The 26,051-nt window shown below is 45.3% G+C and overlaps 1 long non-coding RNA gene across 1 annotated transcript; it reads right to left on the reverse strand.

The window, feature by feature from the left end:
• Positions 1-898: 898 nt before the first annotated feature.
• LOC109315239 lies at positions 899-18,607 on the reverse strand. The gene is made up of 3 exons (XR_002102459.1): positions 18,514-18,607; positions 7,887-7,893; positions 899-910 (listed from the first exon to the last, which is right to left on the reverse strand). It is a non-coding gene; the product is annotated as an uncharacterized LOC109315239 (long non-coding RNA).
• Between the last annotated feature and the right edge of the window lie 7,444 nt (positions 18,608-26,051).

Genomic DNA, 26,051 nt, shown 5'->3' on the forward strand with positions numbered 1-26,051 from the left:
GGGATTATGAGTGTGAATCATGTCATGTAGGTTAGCAGCACTGACCATTAATACTGCAGCTACCACTGCAGAGTGCCAATGGATTAGTTGGTGAAAGCAAAGTTAGCATCACCCTGTATCGTGAGGAACGACGTCACCTTCCGAGAGTTATGCTTAAGGCATTTGCTGTGGAGAGCTCTTCTATTTTAAAAGGGCTGAAATTTTCATAGATTTCTAGGGTCGGAAGGGACCTAGTAGATCATCGAGTCCGACTCCCTGCCCCAGGCAGGAAAGAGTGCCAGTCTCTTCTTGAACACCTCCAAGGTAGGGGAGAGCACCACCTCCCACATAAGCCCATTCCGTATTTTGGCAACCCTCACTGTAAAGAATTTCTTCCTGATGTCCAATTTAAATCTACTGTCTTTCAGTTTGTGGCTGTTATTTCTAGTAACCCCGAGGGGCACCCTGGTAAACAGAGTATCCCCTATTCCCTGCTGACCCCCCCGACGAGTTGGTAGACAGCCACAAGATCACCTCTCAGCCTTCTCTTGTGGAGGCTAAAGTTATTCAGGTCCCTCAGTCTGTCTTCATACAATCTTACCTGCAGGCCCGAATAGCCCTCCTCTGAACCCTTTCAAGGTTATCCACATCCCTCTTGAAGTGCGACGTCCAAAACTGGACACAGTACTCCAGCTGTGGTCTCACCAATGCCACATAGAGGGGAAGTATCACCGCCCTAGACCTGCTTGTGATGCACCTATAATACAAGAAAGAGTGCGGTTAGCTTTACTTATTACCTCGTCACATTGGCGACTCATGTTAATTTTTGTGTCGGCTATGACTCCAAGATCCCTTTCCACTGCTGTGGTACTCAGCATGGTACGTCCCATCTATTGGGGTATCGGAGATTCTTTCTGCCCAGGTGCAGCAGCTTGCACTTATCCTTGTTAAATTGCATCCTATTCTGATCCGCCCACTTCTTCAGTCTATCCAGATCCACCCAGATTTGCTCCCTGCCTTCAAGTGTGTTTACTGTATCCCATAGTTTGGTGTCGTCTGCGAATTTGGACACAGTGTTTTCAACACCCTCATCCAAATCACTGATGAAGATATTGAACAGCACTGGTCCAAGGACAGAGCCCTCAGGGACACTGCTACCCACATCTCTCCAGGGAGAAACAGCCCTATCCACCACCACTCTCTGGGTGCGCCCCATAAGCCAGTTTTTCACCCCCGTTACTGTGAAAAAATCCACATGTCCACAGTTTGTTTGGGTGTGACACTGTGTTGAAAGCCTTTTTAAAGTCCAAGTAAATAACATTTATCTCCACCCCTGCATCTAAGCACTTTGTGACCTGGTCATAAAAAGAGACCATGTTAGTCAGGCAGGATCTACCTGCTATAAACCCATGCTGGTTGCCCCTTAACATTGTATTACCTTCTGGCCCCTCACAAATGTAATCTTTTATGATTTTTTTTAAGGTTTTGCCAAGAATAGAGGTGAAGCTAACTGGCCTATAATTTCCTGGGTCCTCTTTCCTCCCCTTCTTGAAAATAGGGACCACATTGGCCCTTTTCCAGTCTTCTGGGACCTGTCCTGAGTGCCATGAGCACTCAAACAGTTGCATCAGTGGTTTCGCTGTGACACCGGCCAATTCTTTTAGTACCCTTGGGTGAAGATCACTGGGGCCTGCCGACTTAAATATGTCCAACCCACCTTCACTAGATCAGCACTAACTGTTGGTGGATTGGTATTTCTCTCATGCCAGACTAAAGTCTCATTGGGAGGTGTGTTTATATCCGTGTCCAGAAACACAAATTTAGCCAGCTACTACTATGTTTATTAATATTATGGGACAATTTAGGGTGTCCCTGCAATGGGAGTACAAGGAGAAAGCTTGTGGAGCTTGTGGTAAGATTTAAGAGTGGGGCCCAGTATAACTTGGGAACCAATAATAATATTTACAATTATCCCTACTGAGCTAAACATGACCACATCTCCTGCTTCAGAGTGAAGTCATTGCCAAGGGGTCAAGAAGGAGTTTTCCTTCAAGCATATCACTGTAGGTACTACGTAGCCTTTTTGCTTTTCTTTGAGGCACAGGTGCTGGCAAGGGCTGGCTGCTGCACCAGCGGGTCCAGCTGTTTGGTTTGCTATGGCACATTCGTTGTTCCTATTCACTTACTCAACTACAACGGATCTACTGTCTTTGGTGTGTGTGTGAATTCTCCCCAAAGGGATTCTGGGAATGAGCCACTGTGCTCTGGGGGAGCATGCCACAGCAGGAAGAAACCTGGGCTCTAAAGGGTTGGGGTAACTCAAGAAGGCTAGTAGGTGGATGGGGGAACAATGGGAAAGCAATTTGAGAGGCTTGGAGGAGGAAGAACAAGAAATCAAGGTTAAAAGGAGGAAAAGGTCTTGATAACGTGGGGCACAGACCAAAATCTCAGTGGATCAAGGCTCCATCACATCATAGCACTGGATAGAAAAGGGACTTTTATCCTGTGAAAAACTGCAAAGAACCCCCCCTCCCCACCATTTCTGTAGTTTTTTAAATTAAAAATCTTTTGGTTTTTTGTCAATAAAGGAAATATTTTCAGTTTTCACCTTCCAAAATAGTTTGGGTTTAGGGTAATGCATGGAAGGCCAACAGGTTGGGGGAGAGGGGGGGGGGCTTGTTTAGCCAAAACTGAAAAAAAGTGTTTTAAGTTTTTTTCAAAAAAGTGTGGCAATCTTGTACAAGAGTGAACTTTTCCACTAATATTTCCATTTGGCTGAAAAGCTGTTTTCCACTAAAAAAAAAGGTTTGATGCAGCACTACCCATCAGCTCTGATGTAAACCAGCTCAAGTTCACATTACTGCCTGATCTAACTCTGGTGCATAAACCAGCACAGGAGCAGAATGTCTTCACTGCCCTATAGCCTGGTGAGGGTAGATTCAGCTGTGGCTGCATCTGTCTGTCTACTTTAGTCTGTGCCAGGGGGCCAGGTGTGCCCATCTGAGACCTCATAGCTGGAACATTTGCCCTGTAGCTGTGCTGTCTTTGCTGCTTTTTCATCACACCGAAGAAGAATGAAGAGAGATCCCCCGAGTGCCCGGCTTTGAGATCAGCACGGCAGTAACAAGCAGCAGATCTCCTGTGGGAGCCTTGTATATGATGTGGTAAAAGCCTTCATGGTTTGATATGATAAGAAGTGCTGAGCAGAAACATGTGCAACATGATCCTGTAACCCACAAGGCTGTGTCTGTGGGAAGCAGGCAGAGCTCTGAGACAGGGCCCAGTCCTAGTCCAGTTTAAGGCAGCATGGCAAACCTTGTACTGACGTCCCTCAGGGGATTGGTCCCTGCTGGAGAAAGTCAGCATTGTTTGTTTTGGGATATTTTTGGTTTCCCCAGCTGTTCTAGAAATGACCATAAACCTTAAACCTACCAGTGTTTCGTGTGGCTCAAGCCAACAGTGGCGAGAGTTGCTGGTAAATGGAGGCATTCATTGTTGTTCTGAGACAGAGCAATCAGCCTGCATCCCTGGCACTCAGGGGAGACCTTTTCCAGAGCCAGAACTGGTAAGGCTCATTTAAGTTATTTTGAGTTGTGAGTCATAATTGGGGTTTTTCTTCAAGCTCCACCTCCTGGATTGATGCGCTTACCTGGGAATTTCAACTTTCATTTAGTTTCTTCCTAGTTCTCCCAGTTGCAGAGGTAAGCTTTCTATGAACTGAAAAGGCTCAACAACCGGAAGACAAATGAAGATAATCCAGACTGTTATTTTGAAACCAATCTCCTAATGTTGGGATCCTTTGTATCAGGAAGATTTACAAAATGTGCATCTGACTTCTGAGATGTTTGAAACCACCAGAACACAAAGGTGTGAGCTCAGCTGAGCTGAGCTTGAGCAGTGCTGACAACACTGGGTTGGGGACACTTGGTTTTTAGTGGGGCTAGGTCCTTTACAACTTGCTTTTCTTGTGATAACTCAGCAAATTAATGTAGAGGTGACTCAGTCACCTGCGTAACTTTTACCAGCTCTGAGTTTCCTGCTGTCACCCACATACATGCTAGGCAGAAGCAACTGGTTAAAACATAGGCCTTGGAGCCAGAAGGGGTAAGACCTGGGATGTGAAATTGGGCAAGCCATTTCCCCAGTCTGTAAAACAAGGCTTAGGAGCCAAAGTGACCTCAAAAGAGGGAGAGGTAAGGCAAAGCTAGGATTTGGATAATCAGAGGAGACTGGGGGAGTTATTTGGGACTGTAGCTCTGTTAAGTGCTTTGAAAATCCCAGCCTCATTGTCTTTGTGAGATCCTGGAAGGTGAGGGAAGGTGTGGCTCATAAGTGAAGCACTATGAAAAGAGCCTCTCTTCTGTGGCTGAGATAGCACAGCCTAAAACACCAGCATTACATCATTGCTCTGCAACTTGACTCTTTTCATGAGCTGGCAGCGGGACTTTTGCCTGATATATATCAGTTAATATATAGATATCATATGCTCTTTAAGAGTTTCTTCCATGTATGTAATGTAGCTAGCTCTTCCTGTTGTGGAGTGCTTCCAGCTTGATAGAACCTGCTGTGGGCACATACCCCTTTCTATAAAACACACCTTCTCTGTTTCAGCCAGAAACATCCTGAATGAGGGGTTAGGGGTGGAAGTCTAGGGGGGGTCCTGATAGCTGTGGCAATGCCAGATGACTATTATATTATTACAGATTACCACTGATTTTCCTGTGTGAATGGCTAGGAAACATGGCTGGCCTACAGTAGGATGCAGTCACTGCTGTGAAGTGTTAAATTAACTAATTGGGTATTGGTAGCAGTATAAGTGCAGAAGCTCATTGCTTGGGCCACAGGTTGTCAATGGGAGGTTAACGCCAAATGACTATTAATTTCACTGTGTACTAGGGGTATGCACAGGTGGGTGGGGCTGGAGCGTCACCACCCCGCACCACTGCCTCCTAGGAGCAGGGCTGGGGGGCAAGAGCAGCGGCACCCCTCTGCAGCCTGCATAGGCACCACCCGGCTGGACGGATGCAGCGGGGAGCTTGCACGTGGCAGCCACTGCCACCATCCACTGCCCTGTGTCACCGCTGCGTGCTGCTTTCCCAAGGCTGGTTGCACTTACGGCTCTGCTGGCTGCCGATGGGCAGTGAGCAATTGCCCAGGTGCGAGGCCCGTCAGCAGCCCACGGAGTCGCATGTGTAACCAGCCATGGGAAAGCAGTCTGTGGTGGGTGGCGGCAGTGGCGACCGCTGCACCATGGCTTTGTGTCTGGCCACTGCCACCAGAAGCGGTGCCCTTCTTAAAAAAAGTTGAGGACCCCTGTCTTAGGCCAGTAGTTCTCAACCTTTTGGTTTTTACTCAATTTTTGACTATAGAAAGCTCACAACAGGGCAAAATGTTTTTAACACTATGGATTCCTGTTTGAAATCTGTGGGTTTACCTTGTGAATCATGTTTGTGCACCTAGTAGTGCTAACAAAGCATGGCACACTGTGGCATTCTTGAAAGGATCTCAAGGTACCCCAGGGTGCCATGTGCACTCTTCTTTGTAATCACTGGCTTAGGCTAGCAGTCCAAGCAGTTACCCAGCTTCTTGGGTGGATATTGGGTGTTGGTAGTTAGGACTAGAATCAGGAATCTGTCCAGAGCCACAAAGAAAGGGGACAGAAGTCAAGAAGTCCTTCTAAGAAACAGCAAGAGTGCCCATGATACCTTACATACATTGTGGGATTTTACAAGGAGTGGTTCATTTACTTGATTTTGTTGACACAAGAGCAGTGAAATAGGTAGCATAGGATTCAAGAAAAGAATGTAGGAAACCTCAGTATTGCTTTTATGAAAATAGGTAGAAAAGAAAGAAAAATAAGGAAAGACCTAAAAGTAGTACAGAGGCAGCAGAGGGTTAGCAGCTAATGTGTGTCTGCAATAGCCCCTGAAGACTCACAAACCCACCCTCATTATTCTGTAGCTTGTCTGAGGCTGTTTTCATAGCAGGCTGCCTGTGTGAGAGACATAATCCATCCCTTTTCTGTTGGCAAAGCCTCTGTCTTCCCAACCCAGCCTTCTATTACTCTGCTAATAACCATCTGTAAAGCTTTTTTCCTTCTCTGCCTTCAAGTGCCTTCAAAGAGCAACAGCCAAATAAGTGCCAAGTTCCAGGTCTGACTCATATCCTCAGACAGGCTTTCCTGAAAGGTTGTAGCCTTTGTACAAGAGTAGAGATTCTCCATTTGCCCCTTAGCATCTTCTAGGATATTTCTTAGTCCTTATCACAGGCTGGCTAGCAGCACCATAATCTGGCTTTAAGAAGACCTGCAGCTTTAATTACACCAAGTGGAAAACCTAAGCCATTGACTGGTACAGGGGAAGCGACTAAGGGCTGGGAGGTCCTGCACCGAGAAGAAGGTTAGATTGGGGTCCAGATGTATTTGGAAGAGAGAATGCCTGCACTGGAGAGTGTGTCTTTGGCCTGTGCTTCTAGCACAAGCAGCATCCCTGGACCTAACCTGTGCATTTTACAGTGTTTCAACTGTATTTTCAGAAGCTGCTGGTGGAAGGATTTTCAGGTTCTGACGAAAAAAAGAAAAAGACTTTAAGAATGACCGTGTCTGCAGGTCAGGCATGTGGGTCTTGTCCAGCGTTTCTCAACCTGTGGGTCACGACCGAAAAGTGGGGTCACAAGAATATATGAAAGGGTCACCAACAAATTTAAAAAATGGATTCTCTTTTAAAGAAGAAAAAATGAGAAATCATGGCTTTTTGCTTTCAGGCTGGCAGAGGTCCAGGGGCTGGGGCCTGGGGTGGGGAGCACTGCGTCGGGACTGGCCATTGATGTGTACAAATGGATTCTGGTACAAAAAAGGTTGAAAACCGCTGATCTAGTCTGATACCCTATGCCCAAAAAGTTACCCAGGCCAGGTGCTTCAGAGGAAGGCAGAAGAAATGGAGAGAGAAGAAACAGTCCTTCATGCTTGTCTCACTGACAAAGTTAGCTTTAAATTGTGCTGTCCCTGTAGCATCCAGGCAATGATGTGATGGAGCTGGGGTCTCTCTTGCCTCATGTGGCATGAGAGACATTGCCAATCAACTCTGTGCTAATCTAGTGGTGAGACTGGAGAGAGAGCCAGGCAGATTGGTGTGTCTGGCGTAGACTTTGTTGCACTGGCTCTTGGTGACAAAGGACGAAATACTCCCCTGTGCAGAAGAAATCAGCACAAGGGTTATTTGCTAAACTTCAGCTCTATTTGCCACAACATATCATGCTGTCCAAGAGCTTAGCAGAATTCTCATGCTTATTTGAAGTTTATATGGATGAGAATATCCATTATTACCTTGGAAAAGGCACTAAATATATAAACCCTTACCTCTTTGGGATAGGACAATCACATTTGGAAGAAACCTTCCTTGGGGGAAGATTATTTCTGTTGTGGGAATTCTTAGAATTTTCCATAAATCAGAGCCAGCTCTAAAGATAGGGAGTTGGTTGTGGAAAAAGATAACAGATCAGACTAACAATATTCTTTCCTGAAATTTTCTAAGGAAAGGGAATTTTTTTTTGGAAAAAATTCTTTTAATAACACCCACCTGTATGTCAGAAACCAGTTTTGACAGAAAATATATGATGAATCCTGTTTCAAAGTCTATGGTCACTGTCAGAAACAAGATACTGAGTAATTAGACCACTGCTTTGCTCAATGGTGGCAATTCTTGTATAATAGTCACAATGGAGTTAATTATTTGGGGCTCAACAACCTTTCAGAGATAGCCAGGTATTTGCAATCCTGGTGTTCCTAACTGAACAGATTAGGTTTTACAGAAGAAAGAAATGAGAAAAAATTAATACCAACAACCTCACTTGTCTCATTCATAGAATAAGGATATTAACTTAGGCTTTAATAAAAACATAATGTTAACTAATCTACTGTGAAGAGCTTCAACCGCAAAACATAGCAATTTACCAGTGAAAAATTGGAATGGGACTGAGAGTTGCAGAGAACCTAAAGTCATTAGCTGAAGATTAAACATGAATTAAATTACTTCTGATTGTGTCAATCCATCCATTGCAAGGATTGTGCCTTTCAAGCATTCCTCAGATGGAAAAAAAGGAAAAAGACTCCAGGCTGGTTTGATGTCTTAGCCTGCTGAAGATTAAAAATAGAGGGGGATGCATGCAGGGCACTTGACAAATCTAGCAATGCACAGGTATTCTACAATATACTTCCAGATGCATTGCAGCCAGTGCTGCTGTTTTCCCCAGTATTATTCCTAGAAACATTGCAAGGGAAGAATGAGATCATTGTACTAGGCAATCCACATATTATGTCTTCGGGAGATATGGCGTGCTCCAGCTGTGAAGTGGAACCAAATTACTTCCTACTGCTATAAGAAAAGGAATCCATTTCAGCAATACTGCAAGGATGAGACAATGATCAATTAAGGAATAATGCTGGGAGCTGTCCTAGTTGAGTATTTTGTGTCTGATCCCAGCCTGATTGCATCATGTACATGTGAGAGCTGGTTGGAGGCAGGCAAATAATACACCTATCCTTGTGACGGGTGAGTAGGCTTCTCACTCTGTTTTTCTTGAGACTGCTCTCCTGTAGCAATCACCAAAATAACTCCCTGAAAAAGCTGCATTTTTCTGATGTTTTATAAAGCGCGTATAATTGGATATGTTTGATCAATACATAAGGATGCGGTTGCGAGGCAGTTAGTGGCTGTTCTAAAATCACTGCACTTAATTGGGCTGAATTGAACCCCCAGAAACAAATTCTTTCGGACGTTGATGACTTCTGGATCTAGACTTTGCCAGCAGCCAGTACGAATCCTCTATAACAAGCCCAGGGAAAATCCTAAATTTAAAATGCCTCCCTTCTCTGGATTGTGGGGAAGTTTGGATCCACGATTATTCATACCCCGACTTCATCCTGTTCATTTGGATTGAAGTCCAGGTAGGCTATTCAGGTTTTAAAGAGAGCCCTTATCTTTTCCTAGGCACAAGTACAGAATGGAGAAAACCAGGAAACATCCAAGGGACCATCACAAATTATGTGAACAATATGCAAATGTAGAATCCTACTTGCATGGCATGTGGCTCATCCCTAAAGACGTACACTTTCAAAGAAATGGGGGGAAAAAGAGTTTGCATAATAACCATTCAAACAAAGTGGCAAATATGTTCAGGCAATGCCTGTCTGGGCTATCAAACCTCATTGCTTGCAAGAAACACATAATCCCCTTTAATCTCATTCCTCACATTCTGAGTAGCTGTAAGGCAGGAGTTTCAGCAACACTGATTTTCTAGTCGATGAGCAGAATTTTAAAGGAACTCAGAAGATATTCACGAGTATTACAGAGCACAACATGTACACTGGGGTGCCCACTGCATGAGGCCCCGAGATGCAAGAGGCAGCAGTTTAGCTGGGGGGTGGGAGGATACTGCTCAATCAGGTTGCTGGTGATTTTCAAGCTTTCTTGTTTCAGGGATCAATTTAAAGATGTACAATAACAAGAAGGACACGGCAGCCTCATTGCTCTGTGGGATTAGACAAAGGCTGCTGGCTACCATGTAGCTGTCTTGTTGGACAGGCCAGGTGTGTTGCAGTGCTGCAAATAATGTGACCCTTTCCCTCCAGCTGATCACAACACCGAAGCTACCAAAGTCCTCAAATTCTCTTCTGTTGCCAAGAAATATTGCCGTGGCAGCTTTCAGAGCACCGAGCATCAAGACTGTGGCTGAGGGGTCAGAGCTACGAACAGCAAGGTTGAAACTGTGAAATCCATAGTGTTGCAGTGCTCAAGACTCTGATCCACGGACCAGGTGCCCATTGTTTGGGGTGATATACAGAACAGAACGAAACCCCCTGGGCCACGTAGAAAGGCGCAGCAAGTTTTGTGCCCTAGGCAAACCCTGCTGGAGAGCATGGGATGGCAGGGCATGTCAGCCTGGCCATCCCCGGTTTTTGCTGCCACAGCCGTGTGGTATTCGTATACCTGGTTCTGGTGTCCCCCCTAAGTCCTGGTGCCCCCCCCAAGTCAGTGCCTGGGGCTGGTGCACCTACTCACCCACCCTAGTTATGCTACTGCAAAACCATATGAAGCTAGGAGAAGTACAGCTTCTGCTCTTTATGTGAACATCCCGACTAGATGATGTGTGTGGAATGGGTCTGCACGCCCTTCAGACGTTAGATTTGGATCCATATCAGAGTTCTGCGTGACAGGCCCAGCTCTAATCCATTTACAATGGTCACAGATTATCTTAAAAAAATTCTGTCCCCCGCGGTTTATAAAGGATGTTATCCTTACAGGAATTAATTAAGAAGGACAGCGCATAATAAACGTATGGAAGACATTTGAAAGAGGATGCCTATATCATAATCTTGGAAGATGTCACCTTTCAATATTTTCCTTCTTTTAAACACTCTTATACTTTTTTTTTTTACTCCTAGCAAATTTGGATCTTCTTCCTTCTCAAAGGCTGAATTGTAACATCAGCTGTCTCTTTCATCAGCTACTCCAGTTAGATTTCTGGTGATTCATCCATTTTTCCCATCATACTTTCACATGAACCTCTCTCTCCCGCCAGGCAGTAAAAACCTTCTAATTCTATTGCTGGGCTTGCTTTTTAAGGGCCAATTATAAGGAGTATTACAATAGTACTTTGTGATCCCATTGTGCTAGGTGCTGTAGAGACACGGTGAGAGAGTCAGTGCCTGCTCCAAAGCGCTTACAGTTTAAATAGGCAAGATGAGCAAAGGCTAGAACGAAAGGGAATGACTTGCTCAGGCTTATGAAATATTTACATGGGGGACTGAGGCAATTCCCACGTGTCCTGTACCCAGGCCAGTGTCCACTTTTACTATGAATCAGAAATGTTGAAATGGAGAATTGTAGGGTGACCTTTTTCTGAGCTCAACCAGAAGACTGGGAAGTTTTTTTTTGCAGAAAAAAGTTCAACTTGTTCAATGATGCACCTATACTAGCTGCATACACCAACATATATCATAGTGCTGGTTAGATACTCACTTCTCTGCATTTTACTTAGATTTGCAAGATATGAGTTTGGCTATTGCTTAAGTTCTTGAATGTATGGGGGTAGTCCTATTCAAGCATATGGAGCTGCTTGTACAAGTGAGAGGACTAGGATTTGATCTTATCCTTTCCTATTTGGAAGAGGAAGTGTTATTTGCTGTTGCAGCATGTGGTTTAAAATAAAGGTGAGAGAGCTGGAAGGGCACAAATGAGAAATGCTTCAAATATGGAGATTCTGAACGGATACATTTAATTAAGAAGAACATCAACATGAAGTGTTTTGCCTTTTCTGCAATCTCTTTTTTTTCCCCTCCTTTTTTTTTTTTTGGTTGAAGCTTTTGAAATCGTGTTTCCCCACTAGCTTGCCTGAAAATAAGTTGCAAAGGTAAAAACCAGAGATCATTGGGCTCTCCTATCTCAGCAAAACACATCAGGACCTGCTAAGCAGGTGGCTGAAGAAGCATCTTTAAAAAAAAATGGAATTACATGTAGTAAGCCCCCCCAGAGCTTTGCTTTAAAGAAACACCCAGTTAAAGAGTCTTTTGAAAGGTTTCTTGTGTGTTCCCATCAGAGATGGAAAGCAAAGCCACCAGGTGGTGGACCTGCTGGACTTGGACAGTTATAGAAACAGCTTGGTTGTAACAAAAGCAGACAGCTGGTGCATATTGGAATATGCCTGTCTTCCTTTCTCTATATTCCAGACCCCGGTTTCCCCCCCTGCAGGCTCCACGTTCTTTTAAAGGGTGCAGGACACCTGATTCCTGATATAGGGGAAAGGCTTTTCTTCTTCTGACACCTGTGCAGCAGCTTGGGAATAGACCCACGGGGCAGTTGCGCAGAACCAGGTGGTGACTGCTGCCCAACCCCAAGTATCACATCCAGGAGACCGTTCTTCTGCTTTGCCCGCATGGGGCCTGCTCTGTATCTGGCATAAACCACCTGACTTCACCAACTTCCGCTGAGAATCTGGACCTCTGTGGTTTACTCCGTTAGTGGGGCTATGCCCTGGGAGATATGGGGCACAAATACAATGTTGTATGAGCAATGCTCCTACTGAATCTTCAGGGAAGTCGCCGGGAGGGAAGGTTTTCCTTATAAAATATTCCAGTCAACGTCACTGACAAGGCTGGATGGGGAGAACAAAACAAAGATAATGACACTTTCCTCCCCCACTCCCTTTAGTCCTGCCTTTTCTTTCTTCTCTTCTCCCTTTGTCTTGTGTTTCCCGAGTTAAGAGGATTTTTAAAACACAGTAACGAGCTCTTGCTTTGAACTCGGAATATGTATGCTGCAAAAAAGCCCCTGGACCGTCCTTACTTAATATGCCCAAATATGATTAGTGTCAGACTGTGAAATATCACTTCCTTATCTCTAGGAGCCAGCAGACAGGAACATTTCTAGGGATCAGGTTCTTTTTATTTTTTTTTGGCAAGATGCAGACTTTGAGAACAAGATGGTTTGTGTTTGGTCCCTTCGCTGATGTGATGCTTAAGCCTTCCGAGAATCTCTCCCCCGCTCTTCTTCTCTTTCACTTGCTCTCTCTCTCATTCTTTCTGTACTTCATCCTTCATCATCTGGCTTGACACTAATTCATGATCAAGGGACATCATTTTCCAAAATGGCAGGTGGCTTAAAGTCAAGCTTCATTCTCAGCCATGTTGCCTTCTTGTAACCAGCCCCTCCCTGTTCCTCCTTCTCTCAGCTAAACTTGAAGAAGTGCATCAAAAGCTGCCCCAGCGGAGAAAGCTAATTATTCAGGCCATCACACAAACCACAATGCTGCTGTTTATCTGCCAAGAAATGCAGTTTTGGCATTTTTTCTTAAAAAAAATAAATACATCCTGATTTATTTACATATTAAGGGTCTTGCATGTCAACAACTGCAAACTGTGGATAAAGGATTTGCATCTTCTGTAATTTCATGGATACATTCAATGGTTCAGTCATAGCAGGAAGAGGGAGGGAAAAGAAAATTAGTATTAAAATGTTTCCCAACCACTTTTCTTAAGTGGGTGCCAAACAACTAAGAAAGAAAGACCGGAAAGAAGGAAGGAACTTGTTACAAATGTATTACTTCATCTCTCTGGAATGTTTTGGTTCAAATACCCTTTGGTTTTAAAACAGGCCGGAGATGTAAAATTGTGGCTTCAATTCACGTCGCATCTTAAGGGGCCCCTATTTGGGGTTCTGGTACAGATCTGGATACCGAGGGATATTGTACAATTGGAATCTGGGCTTTGAACTCATTAAAGTTCAGGGGTATTTAAATATTAAGCTTCTACCTGAGATGGCTTTCTATTTAGAAGCAATGATATGCTCAGACCTTCAAATAGACTGAGCTGGATGGGCTAGGGCCTAGGCTAGGCTGCTAGACATGTGCTCAGTGTCCTCTACTGGCTGAAATCAGAACTGCCGAGTTGTGAGTCAGGGGCCATATATTTCTGAAAAAGAATCTGCCTTTGAGCTAAAACCCTAGTCTCTGAGCCTTCAGAGAAGGAAGATGTAACTTTGATCTGCACTGATTTCAGTATGCCAAGAGACATGGTGGATGCTTACTTATAACCAAGTGGTTTTAGATGTGGCTGCAGATTTATTACAATGTTGTAAAAAAGAGAAATGGGTGAAATAATCTGGCTGAAATAAGAACTTTCCCAAAATGTCAGTGATGTTTCAAATGGACCCATGCCCTTTAGCTGCTTTGGAACAGTTCACTCAAGTTGGTTCCTCTGTTTTTCCTGGTTTTGATCAGGAGTGAAAGTAGAAGTGACGTGAAAGAGGCCTTGCTTAAAAATGAGCCAAAAGACAAAAAAAATCAAGCTGCATTGCAAACCTCAAGAGAGAGACTGATACCATGAGTCTACTGAGTTTGGGCTGCTCTCAGAAATGCCTCTGAACAATTCAGATGCCTATTTGAGCAAGACTCAATATTCAGGACTCCCTGTGGCTTGTCAGAACTGGCCTGTTCACACAGAGTTTCACAAGCCGACCAGATGGAATGAGCTCAGCACATTCCCAACAAACCAGCTCAGACTCAAAGGAACCATTTTCATGTTGTTTCCTATCATGCTGTGATGTTTTCCTCTTTTGTTTTTGGATTATTTGCCTAGCTCCTTGTTTTTGGCTGATCTCTTGTTTGGCAGACACATTCATAACCAAACTGCCATTATCTTTCACTGGAAAATGCCTAGTTTCAGGCTGGGATCTTTTAACATATTCAGCATTCATCCCTTTTCCTACTAAAATCAATGGTGCTACTCCCATTGACCTGAATAGGAGCAGACTGGAGCCAAAGCTGAAGACTTAAAATTCCTTTTCTGAATATTTTATGGCAATAAGAACAGAGAAAACTTTCAGGTTAACCCAGGGCTAGGGACACACATTTTTTTCATTCAAGCATTTTTTTGGATTAAAAATGACCTTTTGATTAAATGGAAGTTTTTGCAAGAAATCTTCTGTTTTCATGGATCTTGGGGTAGGAATGGTCAAAATAACAATCCCAATAAAATGTTCAATATTTAGAAACAAAAACCCCAGAACATTTCCTGCTGTCATCTGGTGGGTGGGTGTCCTGGGAAAGAATGGGAGAGAGAAAGGGAACAGACCAGAGCAGCGTGTGGCCTCAGGACCCACTCCAGGAACCCGTCAGGATGGGAAGAGGGCTGGACGAGGAATCAGAAGAGACTCCTGGTCCTAAGCCCAACAGCTGCGGCAGCGGACAAGCCACCAGCATGGGAAGCAGGCTAGAAGCAGCCCCTGCAAGCTGTGACAACAGCAACAGCAGAAACAAGAGAGAAAGACATGCCAGAACCTTCAGTACAGCAGGTGGGAGTATTGGGCATGGTTGGGAGCAGGGGGAGGTGACCCTGTCAGAAAAAGCCCTGCAAGAGCCCAGGGAGGGTGCTGGACAAGCAGGGCACCTCCAGCACATATAAAAAGGTGACCAAACCTGTGTTGGGGAATGACGAAACACCTGGAGGGGGGATGCCGCAGGAGGGAGAGAAGTGTGGTGGCCTAGGCGCTTGAAAGGAGCCGGGGAGGCAAAGCGGAAAACCCATACAGGAGTACACTAGAATTGTGCTAGTAAGGGGGAGGTTTCCCCTAGCTATGTTATAGGGGAGCTAGGCTCCCATGACCCCTGCCATGAGGAAGCAAGGAGGGGAACTTTCCTAACTCCTAGCAAAGCGACAGAGGCAGTGTCTTGTGTTTTCCGTTATGTGCTTTTCTTTTTTTTCCCCTGAGTGAAGGGGTTGAGAGAGAGAGCGCTAGGGAGCATAGCCCGTAGGGCATCAGGTGATGATTTGAGCCCGAGGGCGGGAGTGCTTGGGGTAAAGGGCAGGTTTTGTGATCAGGACCTCCAATCACAGAAGACCTACAAAGGGGGTAAGCAGAACAGGCTCCAAGAACACTATGCCGGTAAGAAGAAACCCAAGAGGAACCATAACTGTAGGAGTGAGGAGATGTGGCCGGGAACACGGCAGGATCCATCAAGTTGGTGTGAGGCCGGGATATGGGGTGGTGGAGCCCCACGAGTGACTGTCGGGCCAACCGCGGACTGCTGAGGGACCCAGGATAGTCAACCCCCCCACTGGGAACATTCAAAGTCGTGGCAGGAGAGATAGGGGAAGACGACTCCTGGAGGGAACAGCTACTTTGCCAGTCATGGGAGCCGGTAAGACGTACACCACCCATCACGTGGACTAAAGCCGCACGTGACAGGGTGCTGGAAACTCAGCGGTCATAAACTGGTGCATTGGTGAGCCACGTCTTCTCCTAAGCCTGGCCAAAAAAAACATCGGGATATTCTGGCAAGTGTGCTGTCCGTCCCCACGTGTCCCCCAGTGGGGCTGGAATGGGTGAGCTGCCACATGGCCTGTCAGAAGCAAGAAGGTACCACAAGCTGTGCTCTGCCTTCCTTCTCTGCCCTGCCTGGCTGGACTTGGTACAAAAGGTGTTGTCTTACCTCGAATTGGGATGAAGCTGCTGTAGTAGAGGTCCATCAAAGGGTTGAGTCTTCTACTGCCAGTGTTCGTAGTTCTTGCAACCCGGCATCCTCTTCTTGGGCCTATCTAAATTGTGGACTGCTGGAGATGTTCTGTAGGTCCAATGCCTCAGCTTCCTTGCCAGGTCCTTTTTCTCCTTTGGGCTCCCCCAGCCACCCTTCTTTCGTCTTCAAGGTTCTTCGTGCTATCTCAACATCTCGGATTCTTTCCAGAGTGTCATACAATGGGGTCCAGTCCTGCCCCAATAGCATGTCACATGCCAGGCAAGGAGCAAGGCCGACCAATACTTTCCCCCAGTGTTGCATAACCTGGTTCACTCACAGTCGTCGTATTTGCTGAGTCTCCCCATGGAGGCATGAAACTCTTACTGGCTCAGCTGGCAGTTAGGGTGGCTTTCACTAAGGACTGTGTGCACCCCAAATCTAATATGGCCCAGACTGGGTGACCTTTGACTCAGGCTCGTACCACCATACAGTGCTTTCCCCATTGGCTCCAAAACTGCAGTCTATGGGCTTGATCTGTGCCGCCTCTTTGTGTCCCTGTATTGTTACCCGTGGAGGGTTGTCCGGGCGCCATCTCTCTGAGGCCCGACTCGGGCATTCTCGATCGAAGTGACTCATCTTCCCACAATGGGCTCTGGAACTAGGTTGTCGCCTCTCCAGTTCTCTAGCCATTGTGAATATGAGTGGTGGTACCTGTTTTTCCAGTGGGTAGTGGGCCTGAGAGGCCGGAAAAGCTTCCACTAATTTTAGTGCCTCCTCACAGGTCGCTGGTGAGTGTTGGCATACCCAGCACTGGGTCCTGTCCTCTAAATCATTAAGAAACTGTTCTAGTATGATTTTATCCACGAGGGAGTTGTGGTTACATGTTGCAAGTTTGATCCACTTGCTAAATAGATCTCTCAGCAGTTGAAGCAAAAGTCGGGGTTTTCTTTCCTCTACCCCCTTTTTAGCGCAGAAGAGGCGTTGGTAGTGCTCAGGGTTAATTTCTAGCTGATAGAGAATTGCAGCCTTCACTCCTTCATTGCCCTGTGCTTCCTCCCGCGAGAGGGCCCTATAGGCCGCTTGGGCTTTTCCTACAATGAGAGTTCCTAGTTGGCTGGCCTAGTAGCTTTTCTCTAACCTTGTCATAAATGCGTGATGCTCAAAGGCTTCAATTATTGTTTATTGAGCAGTAAGATCAAAGCTTGTACAGAGAAGGGAATTTAAGGCAACAGTCTACATGCATGTCTGTATTACTTTCTTGTTGGCATCTAGCTCTCCCAGACATGACCACTGTGTTTTCATCTGTTTTTCCCCCACCAGTAAATAACTATGATTTCTCTTTTGAGAGGGTATCTCTCTTTCCACTCATCTATATTCAAAGGCCCTTTCTTTCAGGGGCCCAAAACAGTTTTAGAGTCTGGCTGGAGATATATGCAAAATCATCAAAGCTAGCAGTTCTGTCATTGCTCCTTGTAAGTCGTTTGTCATCTTCGGCATCGTTTGTCATCTTCGGCATCTTGAACACTGAGAGACCATGCTGTAGCCAGTCACGTTGGCATTCTAATATCTACTGTTGTGAGTCTACTATTTGTGCGAGTGCTTGTAAGTTCTGGCCCAGCAAATTGGATTGGGCCGTGGCCTCTGGCTGCATCCTGGTTCGATCTTCCGGGCCTGGGCTTTCTTGCACTTTCCTGGCCAATGCACCAGTTTGTTACTGCTGAGTTTCCAGCACCCTGTCACGTGTGGCTTTAGTCTGTGTGATGGGTGGTGTATGTCTTACCGGCTCCCGTGATTGGCAGAGTAGCTGTTCCGTCCAGGAGTTGTCTTCCCCTATCTCTCCTGCCACGACTTTGAATATTCCCAGTGCGGGGGTTGACTATCCTGGGTCCCTCGGCAGTCTGCAGTTGGCCCGACAGTCACTCGTGGGGCTCCACCACCCCATATCCCGGCCTCACACCATCTTGATGGATCCCGCTGTGTTCCTGGCTACATCCCCTCGCTCCCAAGAGGAACAGTTATGGTTCCTCTTGGATTTCTTCTTACTGGCATAGTGTTCTTGGAGCCTGTTCTGCTTACCCCCTTTGTAGGTCTTCTGTGATTGGAGGTCCTGATCACAAAACCTGCCCTTTACCCCAAGCACTCCCGCCCTTGGGCTCAAATCATCACCTGATGCCCTATGGGCTATGCTCCCTAGCTCTCTCTCAACCCCTTCACTCAGGGGAAAAAAAAGAAAAGCACATAACGGAAAACACAAGACACTGCCTCTGTCGCTTTGCTAGGAGTTAGGAAAGTTCCCCTCCTTGCTTCCTCATGGCAGGGGTCATGGGAGCCTAGCTCCCCTATAACATAGCTAGGGGAAACCTCCCCCTTACTAGCACAATCCTAGTGTACTCCTGTATGGGTTTTCCGCTTTGCCTCCCTGGCTCTTTTCATGCGCCTAGGCCACCACAGTGGGTTTTGACCAAAAAATCTGTGAAAAAATAAAATGCGTTTTACTGTTGTCAGTTATTCAGACACAGTACAAACCTCTTTAAGGCTAGGGATGGACATAATACATAAACCGGTTTAAGTGATCAGAAACTGGTGTAAACCTGGAACAGAAGAGATGTTCAGTGCACATAAACCACTTTGATAATGGCGGAAACCAGTTTGAGATAAACCTGGTTGAGTGTAGTATTAGACTTAGCTGATTTGGGTTAGACCAGTTTATGCAGTGTCTGGCCCAGACCCCTTCCTAGTTTAACTTAAACCAGAGTTCTCCAGCATCCCTGGTGCTTTGCAGCCCTGGGTGGGGCTCTCTGCTCCAGAGCACAGCTGGTCCTGCCCCTCTGCCTGGCTTCCCCTTGCCCCCCCCTACTCCTTGTTTAAGCAGGGATTCCCCCCTCCCCTCTCCCACATCATGGACTCTAGCCAGCATGTGGTCTGCTAGCTAATACTGAGAGGTGTCTGTGTAAGGCAGATAGGACAAAGGCAGATAGGATGGTGTCCACTCAGGGCTTTTTGAAGCTAATCAGTAGGTTAGCTGGTAATGTCTCTCCCCTCCTTACTTGGAAAAAGTTGTTTAAGCAGAGCTTGAACTAATGAGAGCAGTTTTTGTTTGCTTGATGGGGTGCTAAATGCTCTGTTATGAACTTCCTGCTGGCTCCCTTGCTGGTCAGGAGCAGTGAGAATGTCCCAGCAGGACATTCTATCCCTAATCAGAACGTCCTGCTGGGGCCTGGCCACCCCCCACCCCCCCAGCTCAGCATAGTACAAGGGAAGGGAGGGCTGCTCTAGTGTTTCCCGGCTTCTGGCCTGAGCCACTGCAGGCATGTGCCTGCAGTTTTTCAGTCCAGAGGAAATGTCTGTAGGATTGGAAACTGGTTCAGCCTAGCCAAATTAGACTAACCTGCAAAGATTGAATCAGTTCAGGCTCAGGCTTTTTGAATGTCTGTCCCTAGCCTAAGTGGAGAATGGCTATGTACCACACCAAGCCCTAAGGAAGGAAACAGACTAAAAAGACAAATAGTTTATAGTGCACTGTACCATGACCCTGCCAGCTGAACTTCTCTTCTTTTTCTGATTTCTCACAGTGCACCCCTTCATGTGCCAGACCCTTTGCTTTTACCTAACCAATTGTAGAATGTCATATGCTTTTCACTCTCTTACGCCAAGTATTGGGTTACAGTGCTCTTGCGTTGCTGGCCTGAGTTTGGGAATGGGAAGTTTTTCCCTCTGGGACTCTCCAACCAGAGCTTGTTACCATAGTTCCTCTTCACAGCTAAATTATTGTTTATTGAGCAGTAAGATCAAAGCTTGTACAGAGAAGGGAATTTAAGGCAACAGTCTACATGCATGTCTGTATTACTTTCTTGTTGGCATCTAGCTCTCCCAGACATGACCACTGTGTTTTCATCTGTTTTTCCCCCACCAGTAAATAACTATGATTTCTCTTTGGAGAGGGTATCTCTCTTTCCACTCATCTATATTCAAAGGCCCTTTCTTTCAGGGGCCCAAAACAGTTTTAGAGTCTGGCTGGAGATATATGCAAAATCATCAAAGCTAGCAGTTCTGTCATTGCTCCTTATAAGTATTTACTGAAAGGTGGCTGCCTTGAGCCATTCTTTTTCTTCCTACCTGTTTTTCTGTTTAGCTTTCCTTGCTCCCGCCTTTGTATTTAAACTCATATGTCAGTGAGGTAAACACCCCCCAAAATAGGCCAACACACAGTATGAATACATTGTAGCAAATCATCTTTAAATCAAATACTGCAGACATGCAGAACTTGGAAGTATATTATGCTTAAAGCTAGTTGTAACATTTTTGTCAAAATGTCTTCTGTCAGAATAGTCCACTCTGTCAAAAATAAAAATGTTCATGTAATCATAGATCTCAATGAAATTTTGTTTAGAGAAAAAAATGACAAAACCTTCCTAGAAAGGTCAAAACAATTTGTTTTGACATTTTCAGAATGAAAAGGTGCATGTGTGTGTTTTTAAATGGCTTTTCACTTCAAAATTCACTCATTTTCTATTTAAAAAAAAGTTCAATGTTTTAAATTATTTAAAAAGAAATGCTTCAATTGACCCACATTTTTTTCAGGATTTAGTTTCTTGGGGAAAAATAATATTTTGACTTTTTGTCTCAGCGCAGGATGAATTGTTGAAAATTTGTCCATGAGGGAGGAAACACTCAGGTTTAGACAGGATACATATTGGGTTAGTTTACACAAGCTGAAGGCATGCAAACTGTTTTATACCCATGGACAGCTCAGTGGAAATGCAGATGCTCAAATCTTGTGGTAGCAATTCCTTTTGTGGACATTTGCATGCACATCCAAGTCTGTGAGCATAACTTACATCCATATATTCAGTCTTGGCACAGAATCTCAAAGGGTGCCAGACTGAATGAATTTCTGTAACCCTCCACTTCCATTTAGCTCAACAAAAATTTCTGCATGTGTCAACCCGGTCACTGTAAATGAACTCCAGCAAGTATTTCTTGCATTATTTGTCTTTGCATTTTTCTTCAGAGGGCCAGGTTCAGACTGCAGCTCTTCTTGTCTACATTTCCACCCTGAATTCTGTTAAGATTAATTAAGAAAGTTTTGCCCTGCTGTAGACAGGAGTTCAGGACTCTATTTCTGGTTCCCCCTTAGTTTTTCTGGGGAATTTAGGAAATTTATTTAGGAATAGATCCAATAGTGAGTTTGGCAGTGCTATACTTAATTTACCTCCACAGCAAAGTTTAGAGCCCCATGTACCCGGACTGTGTGCAGACAACCTCTGCTGTTGGAGTCTTTGTGACAACGCAGACTGTAGCTGTGGCAAAAGACACACCATCTTGCATATGACTGCCTGCTAAGTTCTGCGGTGGACTACAGGAACTGCCATTGGCAACACGTAGGGTGGTCACTGCCCCCTCTGCCCCCTCACTGCTGACACCACTGGTGGTGTCTGCAGGTGGTCAGTGATCGCTGCTGCCCCCGCTGCAGTCTGTGGGTGGTCGCCAAACCCCGGTTGGTGCCTGCCACCCCCCTACCCCTGCCACTGCCAGTGCTGCAGCTGCCTGCAGGAGCTACTCACCTACCACGGCTGCACTCCCACCACCGCCAGTGCTGGCGTGCCCCTCCAGCCACTGGGGGCATGCATCCCTCATGGGAACTACACATGACCACTGAGGATGCTACTGCCTGGCTTAGAAGCCTCTGGGAAATTTGGTACCAATGCCTCTGCTTCAAAACTCTGACGAGGAGTTCCTCTTTAAAAAAAAATAAAAATACAGCTGTAGGAGAAGCACCCACTTTTTTATAGCTCAATAGCAACAGCACCTGCATGGACCGTGGGCAGCACTGTTTTAACTCTCTCATTTGGCAAAAAGAATTTGAACCAGCAACGTCTCGTCTCCTTGGTCAGCGCTCTAATTATCAGGCCATTGATTACCTTGGGACTGGGCATGCTCTGTTCCTCCTGCTGAAGCTGTTCTGTTCTGAGAAAAAAAAAACTGCTACTAATAAAGAAGTCCATAACTTTTTTCATGTAGTGCTTAGGGCCTTCCTTTGGGCGAACTGCTCCTGTATTGCATCTGCAGATTGTTTCATGTAAAATATGGGAACAACCCTGGGAGCAGGAGTTGGTCTTATCCCCAGGCAAGGCTTATAACCATTCTGTAATCCTACTGTTTCTCTGGCTGTATTCATCTTTTTACACAGCTTCAATAGAAAGGTTCCCTCCACCCAGCCTAATCTGGTAGTGATGGTACTTTTCTAGGAGGTGGGAACTAAAGGTTTGGATCCCTATTGGTAGTAAAGGGAATCCAATCTATGACTTCTGTGTCCCAGCACCCTCACTGAGAATCACTAAACTCAGCTATTGCATTAAAGGGGCGAAGTGACAAGGATGTCATTGTCACCACTTTTTCAAACTATTATACTACCCCTTGCTCAGTTTTTTGGAAGAGAATTCATAGATGCCGCGGAGAATTCAGGAAACGGATCCAGGCTGTGGATTCTAAGAGGTAGATCCAGTGCCCTAGCAAGGAAGTTTGGTGCTGGGGCAAAGCCCACAGTGGCAGCTACCTTTTGCCATGCACACAGATCCAGGTGGCACACATCCCCACTCCCACCCCATGCTTGCCTAGGAGTGCATGCAGTGGCAAGAGCTACCCTCCCCATATTCCCCCGGCCCCCCAATGAGCCGCTTGTGGCTCCGTCCCGTGCCCTGCCCTGGCTGGGCAATGCCTGTTGGTGCCCCTTTGCTTTGGTGCCACTCTCCCCCACCACCTTGCTATGGCACTGAGTAGACCTCTGTAGCCCTGATATAATGTGTGTGAGTGTTGGGATTTAAGACTCGTATCCCATCCTTGGCTTTTCCATGTTGGTTAGCTCTTGGTGACTGCATGCTGAGCGGGGCATATTGACTTAGAGCTGCCTGAGCAGGATGCTGGCTGTTTTGGATCCTGTTTGGTAGTGCCTAATGCTCCCCAGGCCTAAGCACCTAACACAAGCTTTTGTATGTCACACTAGGGGCCAAGCCACAAAAGTGTCTCAGTTTTAGACACAGAAGTTCTTTATTGGATCTGGCCCCTTAACCCTTTTTTCTGTATGGCCCATTACATTTCTGTGCCTGTCTATAAAATGGGGACCGTGATATTCACCTTCTTCAAAAGGCAGGTGAGAATTAATCAGAGGGGGTGACATTTTCCACATCAGGCAGCAGCTCCCATTGCTTTTGGGGAGGGTGGAGTGCTAAGCCCTTGTGAAAATTTGCCTCTAATTTAGGGGGTGAGCTGAGCCCTTTTGAAAATCAGGCAGTTTGTGGTTGTATATATTAACTTAGATTTAAACGACAATATGAAGAGGCCCTGCTTTGAAAACCATTGTGAAGTACAGTGCTTTAAAAATGTGAATGGACGTTTGTTATCCTCAGGTTAAAATTGCTGTAAAAGTACCAATGGAAAAAGGCAAAACAGTGATTCAGGGTATAAGCAACATTTCAATGCATTTTTTATTCTGAGGAATGAATTGTGAATGGGAATAAAAAGAAATAATGGCAAAGTTAGACATTCCTAGGCTGGCAGGTGGGAGGAGACATGAATTTACAGGCATTGATCTTGAAATCCAATCCACACACTGGAAACATCTCTCTTTGCCAATGGACAGACCAACCACATAAGCAACTGTTCAGGTTTTATATGCAGGAAATATTATGAGCTACTGTACTTGTGTTGCTTTCTGACAGCAGGAAAAATTAAAAGCTGCCACACGCCACGCACATTCCATCTCCAGCTGTCTCTTTGCACTAACTACTCCCTTCAAACCCCTGAAAATGCATTCTTTTAGCTCCAAGCAAATTTGCAAATGCATCCAATGTGACAAAAGAGCAGGAGAGATGGAGAAAATAGCCAAGAAGCTCAACCCCAAATTATTTGCCCAGAAAGCATATTCCAGGGAAAGAAAAAGACTCTGAACAAAGGAGGTCCCTCCTCCCACCTTGAAAACAGGGAAGTAAAAAAAAAATTAGACCCAGGCATTTGCAGCCAGAGAGCTCTTGTCCATGTGAGTGCTGTTATGAAACTGCTACAGCTTAGGGAAAGTGCATAGAGGACCAACTTCCTTCTAGGTGCAACTTCAGGGAAACTACACCGTGGATGATTTGTCCCATTTTGTACCAATCAAAAGCCATTTTCCCTCTAGCACAGTGGTGACATGAGGTATGCAAACAGTTCTCAGGAAGCGCCCTAGTGGTTGTTAGATGAATTATTACTTACTTCTCCCCATTGTTTCCAATAGAATTACCATGCTGTTAACACATGGTTTGTGTGAAATCCCATGTGGTATTTTGCAGTAGCGGTGTAAACAGTGCACATTGCTGGGCTAATAATACCTCTCCTGGGGAGTAACTGTAAACATCCTGCTCTGACACCGAAGTAGCGGGCTGAGCTGGAATCCGGGTCCTTCTGAACATACTTCTGTCCTTTGTGGTGGATATGCAACAGAAATCTCTGCAGGCCCAAGCAGAAGTGTCCAAACTAGCAAGGAATTTGATCCCTGCCAGCTGTAATATTGATTTAGCTTTTGGTTGGTTGGTTTTGGCATTTTTCTTACCATTCATATTTTCACAGAAACACTATTAAAACAACTGTCCTCTGCCGGCGCAAATCAGTGGAGTTCCCTTGCCAGCGGATGACCCGGCCTCCACGCTTGTTCTGAGTGGGACTGATGCAAAGGGACAGCTCTTTCTCTGTCAACTGTCTTGGACGGTAAGGTTGAACAGTCTGGAGATATTGGCTGGCAACACTTAGAGGTTTTTAATCAGGTTCGCCTCCTTGCTACAGTCGATTGTCAGATTTCAGGGTCATGGTACGTTGGCAATATGGTCTATGCATGCTGTTGTGGGCTAGCTGACGGCGTAGTGTTAACCCCTTCACATGTATCGGACTGACAGCTGCAGGCCTATTTGATGGGCCAAAGAAGATTTATCACTTGCTATTTCTATTCTGATCTCTCTTTCTCAACCTGTTAATTCAAAAATCTCAAGACTAAGTCCCCTTTATAGCTGTAGGGCAGGTGGCTAGCTCAAATCCACCTCATTACTTTTAATTAATAGCGTTTTTTTACACAGGTGGCTCACACCAGTGTGTAGCCTTACTTGGGGACCATGGAGGTGCTCTGGCCATGTGTCAAACCAACGATTCCTTTATGTCACAGGAATCTGAATTCACGCTTCTGATATTTTGGTAGGTGTCCTCTTTTCTGAGGAAGAGACAGAATAGTGAAAGGTTTAATCATTAAAAAACAGCTGATGTTTAAGAAGTGGTATTTTTAGGGTCTAGCATTTGTATTTGTCTCAAATACTTGTATTTATTTGCAGGTTTGAGGGGTTTTTTTTAAGATCCTCACTGGCATAAAAAAATAATTAAGGTGTTAGTCATGTTTTATATTCAAAATTGTAGAAAAAGCTGTTCAGGGTCGGGGTGGCCAGGTCTTCCTTCAGAAGAACCCACTAGCTTAGATTCCACATCGAGCCTGCTTCAGAAATGATTCATGGCTAACAATTACAGTACTGATCAAAACTCAAGATTTCACATCACAGCACTGCCCAGTTTGTATTATTACTGCTGCATTACATCTCCTCCAAGAAGTTATTCTTCTGGCTACATCAGTGTATTTCACAGTCCCGAGTCCCTAGATGACCCAAAATGAGGGCAACATGGGTAAATAATATGAATGGTGTTGAACAAATACATGAAACTAAGAGAAGGAAGTTTGAGGCATTACTGGATTTATTTATCTAGTCTGCATAGTCTGGTGTTAGATTCCGATTTGTGATTTTGCATTTTTCATGTAGTTATATGTAGCCAATGAAAGATAAATAATGCAAGGTCTGTATGGGGCAGAGGGACATTTAGGTGTCAAACTAGTGCAAGATATTTTACAGGCCTCATATTCTGTTTCCTTTCCTTCTCTACACGTAACTGAACTACCAGGATCCAAGTCATTATTGTAAAGGGCTTTGAGATATTTAGTGATATCTTACTATTCAAGATAGCTGAGAGAAAAGATTTGATCCGTCTCTTATTGAGGC

Source organism: Crocodylus porosus, unplaced genomic scaffold (genome assembly GCF_001723895.1).
Source record: "Crocodylus porosus isolate Cpor-Errol unplaced genomic scaffold, CroPor_comp1, whole genome shotgun sequence".
Lineage (NCBI taxonomy): Eukaryota > Metazoa > Chordata > Crocodylia > Crocodylidae > Crocodylus > Crocodylus porosus.